The 11237-nt window shown below is 40.4% G+C and overlaps 1 pseudogene; it reads right to left on the bottom strand.

The window, feature by feature from the left end:
* Positions 1 to 9346: 9346 nt before the first annotated feature.
* On the bottom strand, positions 9347 to 9881 carry LOC130026943 (40S ribosomal protein S11-like; annotated as a pseudogene).
* Positions 9882 to 11237: the final 1356 nt, after the last annotated feature.

The following is an 11237-nucleotide window of genomic DNA, read 5'->3' on the forward strand; positions in this document are numbered from 1 at the left end:
CTTCCTTTTAAGTGAAAAGAACAGAAGTACTTGATTCCAAATTTTTAACATCTAAGTAATGTAAAGTGCATCATGTTACTATAGTACCATTAATATTAAGCGATACATTATTCTTGATTAAAACATAAAGGTCTATTAAGGCCACAAGGAATATAGGGTAAGGTGCTTTGTCTTGCATGACTGTACCTATAGGCCCCCTCCCCCCATCACCACCAGGAGTGACTTTAGTAACCCTAGAGGATCACTGCCAGACTATCCACTCCTCTTGTTATTTTCTAAGCCAGACTCCTCAAAAGGTCAAAGAAACTCACAAAAGAATTAAGTAATAAGATTTCAAATTTTCTTATCCTAAGACACGCAATAGCACAGCAGTAGGGCGTTTGCCTTGCACGCAGCCAACATGGCCGACCCGAGTTTGATTCCTCCGTCCCTCTCGGAGAGCCCGGCAAGCTACCGAGAGTATCTCGCCCAGACGGCAGAGCCTGGCAAGCTCCCCATGACATATTTGATATGCCAAACACAGTAACAACAAAGTCTCCAATGGAGACGTTACTGGGCCCGCTCGAGCAAATCGATGATCAACGGGAGGGCCTTTTACTTTACTTTTAAGACACAATTGAGACACAATTGGCAGCAACCATATACTTCCCGAGCATAACTGCAGAGTTAAATATAAGATTTTACTTAAATGTTTTTCCAGTGCAACTTTAGATGACTACCAGAAAATGACAATATTCTGTTGCTCAATAAACCTTTTCACATTTTTCAGCAAGATTAAATTTAAATAGTAAAGACAGTACACCCAATTAATTAGAACACAACTCAAAGTTTGCTTTAAGTAATTTGGGGGATGGGAGGGTGGAAAGACATAACACTTGTACTGAAGAGAACCATTTTTTATAGTCCAGGAGTCTCTTTATGTTTAAACAAACGCTTCTCATGCCATGAATTCATATGGAATGGGCTCCAGCAGCTCAAGTTCCTTTCCATTGGTTCTTACAAAGTGTGCTTCTATGGGTGCTTGACTGGTGCTTCAGTTGAACCCAAGTTCCTTTCTCTTTGGCTTCCTTCTTTTTTTGATCATTTTCCTTCACCCGTGTCAGGAATCTGTCTCGACTTTTAGAGTGCTTAATATGCTCAGTGCGGACATTAATTCTCTGGGGAAGAATCTTGCCCTGGACTTGACTGTTAACAACAATGCCAACAGCATGCTGGGTAACATTGTAGACTCTTCCAGTTTTGCCATGGTCACATTTGTGGGGCATTCCTTTTTGGACAGTGCCCATTCCCTTTATGTCTACAATATCACCTTTCTTGTATATACACATGTATGTGGCAAAAGGAACGACTCTATGTTTTCTGAAAGGTCTGGAGAACATATAGCGTGTGCCCCTCCACTTTCCCTTTGTGTTGGTCATTTTTGCGATTTACTGGGCACTGGCGGTTCCGGCCGAAAGGATATTTTTCTATTTTTTTAATCTCCTTAAGCATATGTTGCAAAGTCAAGGAATGATCGTCATTATCACATGTTTTTTAAGTTATGAGGTCCTGGATAAAAGTCATGCAAGAGCAAAAGAGGTAAAAGAAATTTCAGATTAAAGATAGCTATTGGAAAAAGTTTAACATTTAATGATTTTTGTTTTCTGCCATCGTAAGTCAAACCACCAACATATTCACTTGGATTAGACCCATTATTTTACAATATAGCATACTTACATTTTCTTATTTATGTCTTAAACATTTTGATTTCCAAATTGTTTATCAATAATTATTTTCCAGTTTTCATTGAAGTACGCAAAGTGAAACACACAGAGAAATTTTTCTCAGTAATGAATTTTCTACATCTCTCATTTAGTTTGAGAAATTTCGTTATCTGTTGCATTCAGCTTATATTCATTCTACTCTCACAATTACAATTGATAATGGCATTAAAGGACCCATAAAATACAAATCATAGAGTCAATTTGCCTTTGAGTTAAAAGCAAATTTTTTGTTTATAATAGTCATTACTTTGCTGTCTTTGATTATAAATCATTAGCCATCAGTTGGAGATATCTTATTCTTAGAAAATTAGGAAAAATATACCCAGTACTTATTTTTTATATGAAACAATCCTTTGATAAAAAAAATATTTTCAGATCTTCAAACAAATGCATTACACAAACCACACCCCACTTTTCTTCAAAAAACATAAACTTCTTAGGATCTTATGTGACTCTAATAAAGTTTTAGTGAAAAAGTCCCAGAAAAGTGATAGGATAGGAGGATAATGTTTACTGTGCATGTAGAGGTTTGTGTGTGTGTGCATATGTGTGTATCCTTTGTTTTTTCTAATATATCATTATGCAGCCTCCAAATTGTGATAGTTTTGCATCTGTTTTCCAATTTAAATTTATTTTTCTTTTTATTATCTAATTGTTATAACTAGAACTACCAGTACTATGTCTAATAATGGTGGTAAGATTGGACATCTTTATCATGTGCCTGATGATAAAGGAAAATCTTTTCATTTTTTTCTGTTGAATATGATATTAACTATTGGTTCATTTTATATGGGCTTTACTATGTTGACTTATGCTGGTGCTTCTACCACTATTTTGTTGAGTTTTTCTTTTATCATAAACTTGTTGAATTTCACAAAAGCTATCAAAGCACTATTAATATAATCATATGATTTTTATCTTACTTTTGTATATGTGGCATTTTATATGATCTAATTTTTATATAATGAGCCTTCCTTTAATTCCTGGAATAAATCCTATTTGGAGATGATACTAAATTTGGTTCAATATATTTTGTTGAAGATTTTTTTATCTTCTCTGAAAAAAATATAGAGACTTTTTAAAATATTAAAAATAGTCCTGTCATATGTTTAGCCATGCCACTATTATATATTTTATCCAAGAACACAAAAGCACTAATCTGAAAAATATAGATATAGACCCATGCTCCTTGCAATGGTCAATATCTGAAAGCAATCAAATGCCCAAAGGCAGGTGAATGGGTAAAGATGTGCTCTCCATGTACAATGGATGGAACTGGTGGGTGTCATGCTAAGTGAAATTAGTCAGAGGAAGAAAGAAATATTACATAATCCCATTACTACGTGGTACATAAATTAAATAAGAGAATAGATAGCTCACAATAAAAAAGAACCTTTAGACTATGTCCACAAAGCTGAGATTATAAAGGATTGTGAGTTGAAAGGGAGGGTAGTATTCAATGGTCTGTGGTGGAGGGCTGTTGACACTTTATTGGTACTTTTTAATAACTATCACGGTGTGGTGACATTCACCTAAAACACATATAGCCTTGTAAACTATTATACATCGACAAATAAATTAAAACTAAAAAATCAATGCTTCTATTGTTAAGAGAAAATTTCTTTAAACACTGAAATGCAGACTCTAATCATTGCTCCTATTCCAAGAAAACAGTCTCAGTGGATAGTATGTTGGCCATAAAACAGGATATACAGCCTTCATTAAACGTGTATGGCAATCTAACATCTTCATCTTACTTGAAGAGCATAGAAATGCAATGCTAATTTAGCCACAGAACACACACACACATTATCTGGATTGTCTCCATAAGAAGATAATTCCAAGGAAAAAATTAAACTTGGAAATACTCAGGGGATAGTATCTAGCTGAGAAGTATGTATTCACAGTCACTTGAGTCTCAACCTTACAAAAGGGAAGCTATATGTTACTTCATTTTGAATCCAATTCAATTGCTTAATATTAGTCTCCCAATTTTAAGTTCATATCAGTATGCTTTTTATAAACATTTATCCAATAATGAAATTCATTATAAATTAGTCTTTTACTATGTAAACACAACTTATAAAGGAATATCTTGGAGATTTGGGGGATTTTTGGCCATGTGAAAGAAGTAGAGAAAGATTTTGATTGAGCTATAACTTTTTTATTTTCACAATTCTGGATGTGAAAAAGACAAAAATCATTCTAAATTTTAAAATGTATGTGATAATAGTGTAAGTTCTACAGCTACACTACACAACTATTTAAGACCTCTATTTTCAAGAAAGAAAATTAAAAAAAACAGGAAACCACAATGTACCTTAATAACTTCATCACTTAATCCCCGTTATTCATCGATTTATTCGAGCGGGTGCCAGTAATGTCTCCATTCATCCCGGTTGCGTGTTAGCGTAGCCCAATGGTATCTGTTCGTTCTAGGAATATGCAGAGCCTCAAACCGATCATTTAGGGTCTTGACGAAGAAGTCTGACCATCTTATAGGTGGGCGTCCACATGATCTTTTGATGTCCCGTGGAATCCAATCAGTAATGGCTCTAGTCCAGCGGTTGTCTGTAAACCTCATTACGTGTCCAGCCCATCTGATTTTTGATGTCTTGGCAAATGAGACAGCGTCCCTGATTCTTGAGCGTTGACGAAGATCAGAACTTCAGATTCTATCTCTCATTTGAGTGAATCGTGATATTCCAAGCATAGTTCTTTCGATTCCTCTTTGAGAGACCTGAATAGCGTTCTCATCCTGTTTTCGTAGGGTCCAAGTTTCTGAGGCATATGTTAATGCAGGAAGAATAGTGGAATCAAAGAGATGTGCTCGTAGGTGGAGGTTCTTTGTCCTTTTAGTTATTTCTTCAATGCTCTTGAAGGCATTCCAAGCCGCTCTCTTCCTCCTGCTCAACTCAGGTGCCAGGTCATTCATCATGTTGATTTCTCGACCTAGGTATATATAACTGTTGCATTCGGAGATGGTGGTTCCGTTGAGAGCGAATGGAGCATCAGGAACAAGGCTGTTTCTCATAAACATTGTCTTCGTAAGATTCAGCTGTAGTCCGACCTTTCCACATTCACGGTCAAAGTCGTTCAGCATTTGTGCTGCTTGGTTGATGTTTGGTGTTATTAGAAGGATGTCATCAGCAAAGCGGAGGTGGTGTAGTTGCCGACCATCTATCTTCACTCCCATGCTTTCCCATTCCAGTCGTCGCATGATGTTCTCGAGGGTGGCACTGAAGAGTTTTGGTGAAATGGTATCACCCTGCCGAACCCCTCTCTTGATATGGATGATTACTTCTTTGTAGAATGGTGAGATCTTGGTAGTGAATCCGTAATAGAGCTCACAAAGGATCTTGATGTATTGAGTTTGTACGCCCTGATTGGCTAGGGCTTCCATGACCGCTTCCGTCTCAACAGAATCAAAGGCCTTCTTTAAATCAATGAACGTTAGACAGAGCGCCATCTTGAACTCCCGAGATACCTCAATGAGCTTGGTTATTGTGTGGATATGGTCGATGGTACTGAATCCTTTTCAGAATCCAGCTTGTTCACATGGTTGTCCTTCATCTAGTGTTCTGCTAAACCTATTCAGGATGACACGAGTGAATAGTTTGTAGATGACAGACAATAGGCAGATTGGGCGATAGTTGTCAATGTCGTGAATGTCTCCTTTCTTGTATAGTAGTACAGTCCTGCTGGTCTTCCATTGGGATGGAACCTTGCATTCAGACAGGTAGCGTGTGAAGAGTCGAGCCAATGTATTGATGAGTACTGATGGTAAGTTCTTCAGGTGTTCAGGTCTGATCTTGTCTGGGCCAGGTGCTCTTTGTTTCTTTACCGACGAGATGGCATGTTGGATTTCGGAAGGGAGAACATTGGGAACGACATATCCATCATGTGGTATGTGGTATGTGGGCAAGTGGATGTGGCTATTAAAGAGATCCGAGTAGAAGTCATGAATAATCTTCTCCATTGCCCTTCTGGAAGATGTGATAGATCCATCATGATGTCGGAGGGCAGTCATCTTGGTTTTGTAGTTGGTGAAGGACAGGCGGGCATTACGAATGTTTTTCCCAGCTTCTGCTGCATCTACCAGTACTGCTGCTCTCCTGTTTTTGAGGTCATCCTTGATGGCTTCTCTGCACTGTTTTGCCAGTTCGGATGTTCGCTTGTGGTTGCCTGAGGCACGTGCAAGCCACGTTGGTGAATAAGTTCAAGAGTGTTTGAAGAAAGACGGTTTTCTGTGGTTATCTCTCTCTCTTGGCATTCCTTGCACAATCATGGAGGTGTTGAATCATTCGATCGTATTCCTCATCAATGTTGTCAATGACGGCATCTTCCCATGTTGCCGCAATAGAGCCAAAGAGCTCCCAGTTGGTGATTGTGCTGGGAGTCCTCTTCTTAAACCTTGCATTTTTTTCTCCTCGTTCTGTGAGGTAGAATTTTGCATGAAGAAGACGGTGGTCTGATCCCATTTGGAATTTTGGGACAACAGCAACATCGGTTAGGCAAAACAGCTGATTGAATATGATGTGGTCTATTTCATTGTGGAACCGTCCATCGGGAGACTCCCATGTCCAACATTTAGATTCAGCCTTTTGGAATTGTGAGTTACCATGGAAGGTTTTGGTTGACATGATGAACTCAGACAGTCTGTCACCCTGTTCGTTCCATTCCAGGCCATGGGTTCCGATGTGGAGTTCATCGACTGATCTTCTTGGGCCTATCTTGGCATTAAAATCACCGACAATGATCTTGTAGAAGGTGTGATCTTCTTTATAGAATTTCTCTAGCTCCATGTAGAATTTCTCAGTTTCTCTTTCACCATAACTGGATGTTGGTGCATAGACAACAAAGATAGAAACTGCCGGTAGTGAGCCACATTTATTCAAGTGTAATCGTCCGATTCGGGATGTTAGGCATTGGAATGAATCAATGCTCATGACTAAGTTTGTGTTCACAAGGATACCGACACCACCGACGCCTCTTTTATCACATGTTCCAAGGAACAGTTCTTCTCCAGTGTCGAAAACAGCATGATGGGATTGATGTCTTCTCGTTTCGGTCAGATCAATTATGTCGTACTTGATTTTTCGCGCTTGTACCATAAGGTCTTCAATGGATGCAGCAGATGCCAGCATACGAGCATTGAAAGTACAGACAATCATTTTTGTTTTTCTGCGTTTTGGCAGCCTATGTCTGCCTTGGTGTTTTATCAGCCTCTCCTTCCATATCCTTCTCGACTCTGCATATTCAGGGTTAAGGAAATGAGATCCATTTATTACTGGATTTGGCATATCAATTTGGTCTATTTGGCATAGATCACGGATAGCTTGCCAGGCTCTGCCGTGCGGGTTGGATATTTAAGGATATTTAAGGTACCCTGAAAACTTAGAGAAAAGTAAAGAAATAGTCACGGCCGCGCGCTCCTGGGAGCTTGTTGTGATAATCTCTGGATCCTGGCCGTTGTTGGGGTTACACGGCAGTTGGAGGGTGTAACTGTCTAGCTACTGACAGGTCCACTCCCAAACCGTGTAGGCTTGGAGATCTCAGCCCCGGGTCCCACACACCTGGGTTCCTCTGCCAGTTCTGTTATGTCTGAGGCTTATCCAAGTGTGTGGAGAGTGGCCCCAGTAAGGCCTTGGTTGGGGCCTGGAGGTCCTCAGCTGTTGGGCCCTGGCGAGGATAGTCAGACACAGGGTAGGAGACTCTGCCTTGTGCTCTCCCGGGAGCTTGTTGTGATAATCTCTGGATCCTGGCCGTTGTTGGGGTTACACGGCAGTTGGAGGGTGTAACTGTCTAGCTGCTGACAGGTCCAGTCCCAAACCGTGCAGGCTTGGAGATCTCAGCCCCGGGTCCCACACACCTGGGTTTCTCTGCCAGTTCTGTTATGTCTGAGGCTTATCCAAGTGTGTGGAGAGTGGCCCCAGTAAGGCCTTGGTTGGGGCCTGGAGGTCCTCAGTTGATGGGCCCTGGCGAGGATAGTCAGGCACAGGGTAGGAGACTCTGCCTTGTGCTCTCCTGGGAGCTTGTTGTGATAATCTCTGGATCCTGGCCGTTGTACCTGCCTTTCATAAATTACTAATCATCTATTTGCCTATATACAGCCTACCAAAAATATGGGATAAGACATTCAAAGGAAAACATCTTCTTTTTGATAATGTAAATGAAGAAAAAGAGAAAAAAATATAAGAAAACATGAATAGTTGCTTATACTTTTTTTTCCTCATTACTAATCCCACATGGTTAAGCCCCATAATTAAGAATATTTGAAACTATATCTTCTTCCAAAGAAGACTGTTTCTATCCAGGTTCATCCACATTCATCCACATTCATCCATCCTGGAACAATCTATGTCAGGATTCCTCTTAGCAAGCCTGTTTCTGCTAGCACTGACCACAGCCAGCTGTGTATGCCAAAAAGGATGCAAAGTGAAAGCAGGAAGCCTAGGGCTTTCAAGCTGCCCCACAGCTCTGCTCCCTGTGTCTGTCTGTCTGTCTGTCTGTCTGTCTGTCTCTCTCTCTCTCTCTCTCTCTCTCTCTCTCTCTCTCTCTCTTTGGGCCTAGATCATGGCAACCTCCTCTCTCTTCCTAGCGTCTCTGGGCATGAGGCAGGGGCAGCTCCTTGTTAATATCAGCACCCCTTAAGAATCTGCACTCCTGCAATGCCAGTTCTATCAACCTTGCCAACCCTACCAATCCTGGAGAACTCTATTTTATAGGGAAACTGGACAAAGTTGTGTGCCAAGACCCAGGCACTTACACAAGTACTCAGGGTCTCACTGCTTTCCCAGCAGCCATTCCCCAGGTCCCACTATTTTGCCTAAACTCTTTTCCATTCCCAAAACATGCACATGGAGCCTCTTCAGAACAAAGACCCAACTGTTGTTAGGAGGAGAGAATAATCAAATACTTCTGCCAAAAGCACAAGAGTTTAATCAAAATCAGCACACGAAATAAGCAACTCTTTGATTGCTTGTCAAAAAAAAGGAATGTCCATTTCTTGACATCTACCCCAAAAGTTCAAAAACTCTATTTAAAAAAAAACACATCTGCACTCTAGTGTTTATTACAGCACGACTCATAATAGCACAATAGCCAAAATCTGGAAGCTACCCAAGTGTTCAGGAATAGATGACTAGATAAAGAAACTGGGCTGAATATATATGCAATGAAATACCATTTGGCTATAAGACAAAAATAGGCAATTTGCTGCTACATGGGTCTGAAGAGTATCATGCTGAGTGAAGTTACAAAGAGAAGTACAGATATACTTTGTATACTACATATCTCTCTCATATGTAGTATATTAAGAAACAAAGTAAGGGTATAACAAACACTCAAAAGCAACAGAAACTGAGAACTGGTCTTCATATGGAAGGTTTCCATAAGATAAGGCAAGAGGAGAGAATGGGGCAGGAGAGAAACACAGGGACAATGATGGTGGAAGCAAACTCTCTGGTGGAGGGTGTGCAATGGGATGTAATATGCATGGAAATTGACCATTGACAGTATTGTAAACCCAAGAAACTAAAATATTTTTTTCAAAAAACAATCAATTTTTGTAAAAGAAAATATTTTTTTCGCGAACAAAAAAGATCTTTATTGTATGGGGCCTGTGGGTTCAGAATTTCTGGAACTGCTTCTTGGTGTCAGCAGTTTTGGTCACCTTGAGCACGTTGAAGCACACAGTCTTGCTGAGAGGCCCACACTCGCCCACCGTGATGATGTCTCCGATTTGCACGATTTGCAAGGGGACAGGTGCACAGACATGTTCTTGTGATGCTTCTCGAAGCGGTTGTACTTTCGGATGTAGTGGAGATAGTAGCATTGGATGACAGTGGTCCTCTGCATCTTCATCTTGGTCACCATACCAGATAGGTTGTGCCCTCAGATGGAAACATTACCCATGAAAGGGCATTTCTTGTCAATGTAGGTGCCCTCAATGGCCTCCTTTGGAGTCTTGAAGCCTAAGCCAATGTTTTTGTAGTATCTTGGCAGTTTCTCCTTGCCGGTTTCTCCAGGAAGGACCCTCTTCTTGTTTTGGAAGATGGTCGGCTGCTTCTGGTAGGCGTGCTCGGTCTGAATGTACGCCATCCTCATGGCCACCAGGAAAAAAAGGTAAAAGAAAATAATTTTAAATAAAGAATTTGAAAACATACTTTCAAACATTTCATTTTCAAACAGAAAAAAATCATTTGGAATCTTTTCTGCATATATAGGCTTTTCAGCCTAGAGATATTTTTAATTGTTTCTTCTTGAGGACCTTTACAACTCTTCTGAAGTCTTTGCAGAAAAGGGGCTTGGCTTGATGGAGTTCGGGGGCAGGGGTAGGGGGTGGGGAGGTGTTGTCACTTGCATAGTCTGAGGAGAGGAGGTTCCTCTGGTGAAGGGTGTAGTTATGTTGTATACATGAAACCCTAGCATGAACAATATTGTACGTCAAAATGCCTCAACTTTAAAAATTTAAAAAATTAAAATGAAGAGGGCTTGGGTCCCATCTGTTTTTGAGTTCCACTGATGAATACAGGTGTTCTAGTCTCTTCCTCCTGTCAATTTGAGAGAATATGGAGGCTCAGGAATCTACTCTGATGCTCAGCAGCATCTGTCCTTTGCCTCTGACCCTCCTTATCCTCCCATCCCAGAAGACTGCAGGGTGGTCAGCGTTCCCCTACTCAGTGAAAGCCTTCCACATGCTTGGAACCCCTACTGTTTCTCTCAGCTTCAAAACATTTGAAACTCAAGCTTAAGTAAGATGACTTTGATTTTTCCTGAGCCATTCAACCCATACCGGCATACTATGACCTGAACTGGAGATGAAATGGAGAAAAAAAATGAATTATACTACAAGGGTAGGCATGGTGGGAAAATAAAATCAGGTAAAGAAGGCAAAATGATTCCCTGAATTAGATCAAGATTCCTGCTGAGGATGTCAGAACATGAAGCTGACATGAAGTTAAATTTAAGAAAATTCTGTGATATGTATCTACCATTTATGAGGGCAGGGCTTTTACCATTTTTGTCTCTTCCCTTTTCTATAAAAAAGGGGGAACATCATCTTAAGTTTGTAATTTAAAAATACAAGATTAGATAGATAGTGCAGGGGGTTAGGCATTTGCCTTGCACGTAGCCAATACTGGTTGGATCATCAGCCCCACATACAGTCCCATGAGCACCATCAGGAGTGATCCCTGAGTGCAGAGGCAGGAGTAAGACCTGAGAATTTCTGGGTGTGACCCTATCAACACCCTCAACACCTCCCACACCAGAAAAAAAAATACTCTCCTTCAACTTCTTATTCTCTTCGTAACTCAGACCATTTAGCAAAGGCAATACTTGACAATATTTAGCAAAGGCAAATTTGCCTTGCCTCTTGGAGCTAAAAAAAATGCAGGATGCACAAAAGGAGAAGGTCAATTGCACATTCCCTTCATACCTGGGAAGATCCTGTGGGAGGAAGCATCATCA

This window comes from Sorex fumeus, unplaced genomic scaffold, assembly GCF_029834395.1.
Source record: "Sorex fumeus unplaced genomic scaffold, SorFum_2.1 ptg000035l, whole genome shotgun sequence".
In the NCBI taxonomy this organism is placed as follows: Eukaryota; Metazoa; Chordata; class Mammalia; order Eulipotyphla; family Soricidae; genus Sorex; species Sorex fumeus.